We start from the raw sequence: 7,205 nt of genomic DNA on the forward strand, positions 1-7,205 counted from the left end.
GATAGACCTGTCGTACAATGCAGCAGGCTTCTTCTTACATTCTTCTGTATCCATTCATCCTTCTCTGTCCTCTCTCCAATCCAGCAGCCATGATACAATTGCCACAGCAGAGATTGTTCTGTGTGTGACTTTAGCATTCATTCTGTTATTAGTAAGTCAGCAAACCAGGTGGCTGAGGTTTTGCTTAACAACCAAGCAAAGTGGCACAACACTCACTGAGGTAGCGAGCGCTCTGATTGGCTGTGTAGATCTGAGGGAGTTCCCCCCTGTTATGTATAGTTGATAGCCTTCCTGCTATGTCCGGTGCCTGACCTAAAAAAGACAAAAGCCTCTCTGTTGCTTTCTCCTCAAGTTAAACACCGTTGTGTTCCGCTTCCTCAATAAAGCATTACCAAGATTTAAATAGCTTTGCTAACAAGCCATACATGAAGATTTAAGGCACAGTGCATCAAAAAAAGACACCCAGAACTCTTCATTGGGAATACATTTTATTATTAAGTTTCACGTCATGGAGTCATTGGGGCACAGGGAACTGAGCTATTGTCGGGTGAAACCCACATGGTTCAGTCGCAGCAGTAGAAGAGCACATCGTTAAGTCCTGTCATGTCGCCGGACGTCACGTCATTGTCAACTCTTGTCTGAATTCCACATATGGCACCTTTAGAACAGATTGTACTCCATGGGCCATACGTACCCCAGTCAACTGAATGGCCTGTCAGGACAAGCCCATCTTCACAGCGGAACTTGATATTGTTAGCAGATGTATCATCAGTCAATTTTCCTTGTGGTTCTAGTACTCTCAGAGAAAATGAGATTAGACGGCCTTTAGGACAAGTCTCCTTCTTTGTCCATTGTCCATACCTGACAAAGATAGTGGTGTTAATACTCTGAAGAAATGTTTGCTCAAATCATGTCTGCACCATACATTCACAGCCATTCAGCACACATTTGAAGCATGTGGCTTCCCCCAAAGAATCCTTGGTGCTTTGACTTTGAGGAAATATAGAAGGTATATTTTAACAAAAAAGGGCTCAAACCATCTCAAGAATTGTTAAGTTTTTGGAAAGTTGGATAATAGCTATAAAGAATGGTTTCGGTGGCGGGGTGCACATTTCTTATTTCTATTGTTATTTTGTGTTTTACGTTCTTCAGGAAATATGCACACAGGAACAGGTAAATTTTATAATACTTTTCATATCAGCAACGGTTGGTGATATCAATTTTATATCTTTCTGTGATTAGATGAGTTATTTTGTAATTTTTTACCCTTGTTCTCAACTAATACGGTCTACATTTTATTACACAGGTAATGTTGCATTCTCTTCACATTTTATTCACCTCATATGGAAATAGATGTAGAATGGAATTCTGTTTTATTTAATTTTGTTAGCTCAATGATTAATTCTTGGAGAAGTAAACGTGATGTACTCGGGAACTACATCCGAATGTTAAGCAACTGTCTTTTCTACATTGCATTTCGCTATTTTATCACATCCCTCCCTGTTGCATTGTTGATGCACTCAGGTCTGGCAGCCCATGAATAAGTCAACATAATCCAAGATGTATCCTCCTCAAGAAGCTGCCACATTTGGTTCCATACTTCTTTCTATCAACAAAACCAAGGAATGGAATATTTAAAGTTACTCACCGTCCAACAGCAGATTGAATTTCTGAACCATCCGTGCAAGAAAGACGGATGCCATTCAGAGATGTATCATCTTTTAACTGTGCTGGTCTTTCCTTTGTGTCTGCCTTGGGGAGAAGAGAAGCTGTGACTGCAATAAGACCACATTTAAGAGCAAAGCACAGCATCTTCAGGAGGAATTTCACACACACCAGATTGGCAGGCTGAATTTGACAGTATTGTACAGAACTTGGATGGTTTGATTTGAAATGGATCTCGTTTGACATGCCCCAAAAGGAACTAACTCCAGTTCAAGTTTGCCCCTTTACAAAATGAACTATTTCAGTTCCCAGTTCAATTCAAGTTTGTCCAAATGTTCCTTGGCAAAAAAATATTTCAGCCTCCAGAAAGTCACAAGCTGTTGTGTTGAAGCATAAAATTTACTTAAGAAGACTAAGGAACCATCATTCCACACACAGCAGAATATGAATAGTTTGTTTTCTTTCCCCTCAAAATGATGACATTTAAGCTTAAATGCACAAAGGGTCCAAAGTGTAAATAACACATTTAAGAGAATGAACTTGAAGATGAACTAGAAATTTGCTTCAAAATGAATTGAATTCATTTTTCGTTCACCCAGCCATTACTTTTCAGCTGTTGTTGGCATTGCGCAATATCATCATCATCATGTATTTAATTTCTATACCACCCTTCATCTGAAGATCACAGGGTGGTTTACAATGTAAAAAAACAAAAATGCATGTCATAATAACAAACAAAAACAATTCTCCCAACAGTTTAATTAGCCAAAGCCCTGGGAGAAGAGGAATGCTTTTGCCAGGCACCTAAGGGTATGTAACAGGGGTTCCAGGCAAACCTCTCTGGGGAGAGCATTCCACAAGTGAGGAATCACTACATTAAAGGCCCATTCTTGTGTTGCTGCTCTCCGGACTTCTCACAGAGAAGGCACATGAAGAAGAACCTCAAATGCTAAAGGGCCTTAGGTGTGCAACCAGTACGTTTGCATCATAATGACCTCACCACCAAGCAACTCAGTCAGATGGAGGACAGCTGAGCAGAGCCGCCCCGGGACACTGTCCATTCATACTTATTGTCACAGCTACTTGGCACCAAGGTGCCTGAAAAGGAGAACACAAGGAGGTATCTACCTTCAATGTGAATCCATTTGCATACCCTTCACGACAGAATTCTATGGGTCCCCAATCACCCCATGGCCCTCCATTTGGCACTGAGAGTTCTTTGTTAGCCTTTTGGGGTAGTGCATCCGAGAGGTAGCTGGAGAAGATCAAGAAGAGCACAGTACCTATAAAGAGGGCCATGGAAGGTAGCTCACCGCAGATCTAGCAGCAAAAGAACAAGTGGGAAAATAATAGCATGAGAATGTTGAACCCCAAATCCCTGAATCCTGTTTTTCAGAATATTTGGTTGCTTTTGGCTGATGCAACAGATTCACTGGTTGGCTTTTCTAATTTTCTAGAACAATAATGGCTGGGTTTTATCTAACCCCTGAGTAATTGTTATTGCTTCTCAAGAATTCCCAAACATTGTTAACAAAGGTTTGTCCAAAGTGACTCACAGCAATAAAAACCTACAAGTTTATTACTAAAACCTAAAACAGAATAGTCACAAAAATAATAATAAAAAGACTCCACAATCCAACTTTCATTACATGAGTGGGAAGGCCAATCACACCATGTGAGTCTTGAATGCCTTTCAAGATGCCTGAAGGTCAGTCACCCTTGGGTGGAGCCAGCACAGAAAAGACCCTGCAAATGATAATTTTAATATTATTATTATTATTGCTGCTGCTGCTGCTGCTGCTACTACAACAACTACTACTCACCTTTTGGGAATAACAGCACAGCTGGAATTTATTTATTATTGTTGTTGTTGTTTTGTTTTCTTGCTTTACCTCATTCAGTTCTGGCCACTGCCTAAGCTTGTATAATTATGAACAGGAGGCAGCCCTTGTTTTCCTTTCTCCCTTCAGCAAGCTGCTTCATGCAGTGTCTCACTGCAGTCAATTATCCTATGTGGGAAAGAGTTTGAGCTGAGCTGCTTATATTAATGTGGGCAGCAACCAGGAACAGGAAAAAGGAGATGTGGGAGTTTCCCTCCTGAGCATCAACTGCCATGCTCTGCAGCTCCATGACTGGACAGAACTGGTCAGTATTTAATAGTCACGGGAATAGGGTGAGTCCTCAAAATATATATCTCGGGCGTTACAGGCCAGCATGAAGAGGACTGTATTCAGTATGTGGTGAAAACTATAGTGAAGGTGCCAAACACACTTCCCAGGGAGAATATTCTACAGCCACAGAGAATGCTATCTCCTGGGTCACCACCATCCCAAACATTGGAAGGCAGTGGAAGTATCACGGGGAGCGCCTCTGCAGATCTTGACACCTGAGAGCGTCTATAGATAAAGAGGTGCTTTCTGAGATATTTGGGGGCCTAAGTCATTTGGGGATTTACGTGAGCTCCTTCAACTGAGCCTGCAACAAAATAGCAAATATGATTCAATGTAATACATATTGGGAGCATATTGGGAGGGATGATCCTAAGATTCCAAATGATGTCTTAAACAGCACCGACTAATGATGGAAGAGATCTTGGGACCATGCTAGATGGCTCACCTAAAATATCACCTCCACATGTATCACATGTATGAAAGGCAGATTCCATGCTTTGGGAATGGATCAAAAAATAATATCACAATGCCTTTATAAAACTCTCTTGTGCTTGGTATGTAGTTCTCCCATAATACTGGAACCCAGGGATGAATATTATTATTATTATTATTATTATTATTATTATTATTATTATTATTATTATTATTTTACTACCCCACCCATCTGACTGGGATTCCCCAGCCAATCTGGGTGGGTTTCAACAGAACATTAAAAACAGAATAGAACTTTAAACATTAAAAACTTCCCTAAACAGCTCTGCCTTCAGAAGTCTTCTTAAAGTCAGATAGTTGTTTATTTCCTTGACATCTGATGGGAGGGCGTTCCACAGGGCAGGTGCCACTGCCAAGAAGGCCCTCTGCCTGGTTCCCTGTAATCTCACTTCTTGCAGTGAGGGAACCACCAGAAGGCCCTCAGAGCTGGACCTAAGTGTTAAATAATGTTATTAAATATCCTGTGATGGTCACCCAGCCTGCTGTTTTAAGTTACCCTTAATGTAATGGTACAGTTCACAGACCTATGCAATGTATTGATGTCATACATCGGTGGTCTAAAGCATTACAATTTAGGCAACTTAAGATGGCAGGCTGGGTGGCAGCCATGATGGACACCCAGCTTAACTCCCACCTATTGTCCACTTAAGATCTAGGAGTTAGTTTTAGAGGGTAGTGAGTGATGTCCCTGGAAACCAATAGAGGAAGCAGATGACGCCTTCCATGGTTGCCACAAGCAGGGCTGGTTGGGATGAGCACATTGACATGATGCCAATGGACCCTCCACAACTGGTGCTGACTCTGCTTTAACTGATCTGTATTCTCTACTTATTCATTGCTGGAAAGGATCCTTGAAACTGACTTTTTGAAAACAAGGGCCAGAATGTATAAGTGCTGAAACTAATACAGTGGCACCTTGGTTTACAAACTTAATCCATTCCTGAAGTCCGTTCTTAAACCAAAGTGTTCATAAACCAAGGTTTGCTTTCCCACAGCAGTGGGGGACTCAATTTACAAATGGAACACACTCAACAGGAAGTGGAACATGTTCTGCTTCCAAAGCAAAGTTCAGAAACCAAAACACCTACTTCCAGGTTTGCAGTGTTCTTAATCCAAGTTCTTCATAAACTAAGCTGTTCTTAAACCAAGGTACCACTTTATCTGAATCCTCGTGGTACCCTGACTTCTTGAAACTAACTGGTGAAATTAATAGCTGAAACGAACAACAGCCAATTAATGGCTGGAACTAACTGGTGAAACTAATGGTTGAAACGAACTGATGAAATGAACTGATGATACTAATAGTTAAAACTAGCTAGTGAAACTAACTACAGCAACTTAATGGCTGGATCTAACTGGTGAAACTAATGGTTGAAACGAACTGATGAAATGAACTGATGAAACTAATAGTTAAAACTAGCTGGTGAAACTAACTACAGCTACTTAATGGCTGGATCTAACTGGTGAAACTAATGACTGAAACAGACTTTTGAAGTTAACAGCTGAAAGTAATGTTTGAAATTGTCTGATAATTTTTTTTTGCTAAAAAATAATTTTCTGTGGAAATGAATTGATAGATTTATTGATGGGTCTGAACAAATACCCTTTCTATTTAATGAAGATGAAATATTTCTAATTTAATTTGAAGCATTATAAATCATAAGTTACCTCACTTTATTTAACTTTTTTGCTCTAACAAAAAAACCCAGCACCATTTCTACAAGGAACTGGACCAAGCTGTCCGAAGGGTCCCGCCTATTCCTGCTGGGAGATTTCAGTGCCAGAGCTGGGAATGGTCATCACAAGTGGGACAACTGCATAGGCTACTTTGGTATTGGCAGAACAGAGAAAGACTTCTTGAGCTGTGCTCAGATCACAGCCTCTGAATCATGAACATGGTCTTCTCTACCAAGGCAAAACATAAGAGTGTCTTTGAAACATTCAAAGTCAGTTTACCTTCCCACCGGAGCGGTACTTATTTATCTACTTGCACTTTGATGTGCTTTCAAACTGCAAGGTGGGCAGGAGCAGGGACCGAGCAATGGGAGCTCACCCAGTCTCGGGGATTCGAACCGCTGACCTCCTGATCAGCAAGTCCTAGGCTCTGTGGTTTAACCCACAGCGCCACCCATGTCCCAGCGCCACCCACCCAGTTAGGCTTCTTAAAAAGAAAGAAAATTATTAATACTGTTTTATTTCCATGGCCCTTTGCCCCCCCCCAATGGTCCCCAGTTGCTACAGCAGTTTGTTTTCTCTCTCTATCCATGGGAGTTGTGGCAAATCACAAGACAGGCTGCTGACTCTCATTCCAGGTCCTTGTCCTTGTGCATATTTGCAAGGGACACAAGTCTATCTCTTGGCTAAGGCATTTCCCCTTCTGTTCTGACTTTCTTGTATCAGAACTGCTTGCAGAGGAAGGAAATGCAATTGCATGCTTTGCAAAACATCTACGCCCTTTTCCCTCTTAACAGCTCCCATGCTAAACAGTTCATGGGCTGGGAGAGTCAGAGGAAATCTGGCTGTGGGCCACATCTGGCCTGCAAGTCATGGATTCCTCAAAAAAAAAAAAAAAAATATTCACTCCCCAGCTAGATAAAGCAGATCATCTCATTTTCATCATTTTCTTCAAGATAGCAAGATTTTGCTTGGCCCCTTGCTTTTCTTTCTTTCTTTCTTTCTTTCTTTCTTTCTTTCTTTCTTTCTTTCTTTCTTTCTTTCTCCCTCCCTCCCTCCCTCCCTCCCTCCCTCTGTTGTCTTCCCTTTCTGCATCTGTGTCTCTTCCATGCTTGTCCTCTTTCAGTTTTTTAAAGAAATATTTTCATGGTTTCCCAATGAGACCTGGATGAAGCATTCCAGTCTAACACGATGCATTGATCT

At 41.2% G+C, this 7,205-nt stretch overlaps 1 pseudogene across 1 annotated transcript; it reads right to left on the minus strand.

The window, feature by feature from the left end:
* Positions 1–563: 563 nt before the first annotated feature.
* On the minus strand, positions 564–3,633 carry LOC307213910 (vitelline membrane outer layer protein 1 pseudogene; annotated as a pseudogene). Its single transcript has 4 exons — positions 3,489–3,633; positions 2,794–2,985; positions 1,649–1,752; positions 564–861 (listed from the first exon to the last, which is right to left on the minus strand). The product of its transcript is annotated as a vitelline membrane outer layer protein 1 pseudogene (transcript).
* Between the last annotated feature and the right edge of the window lie 3,572 nt (positions 3,634–7,205).

The sequence above is a fragment of the Podarcis cretensis genome (genome assembly GCF_951804945.1).
Source record: "Podarcis cretensis genome assembly, chromosome: 4".
NCBI lineage: Eukaryota > Metazoa > Chordata > Lepidosauria > Squamata > Lacertidae > Podarcis > Podarcis cretensis.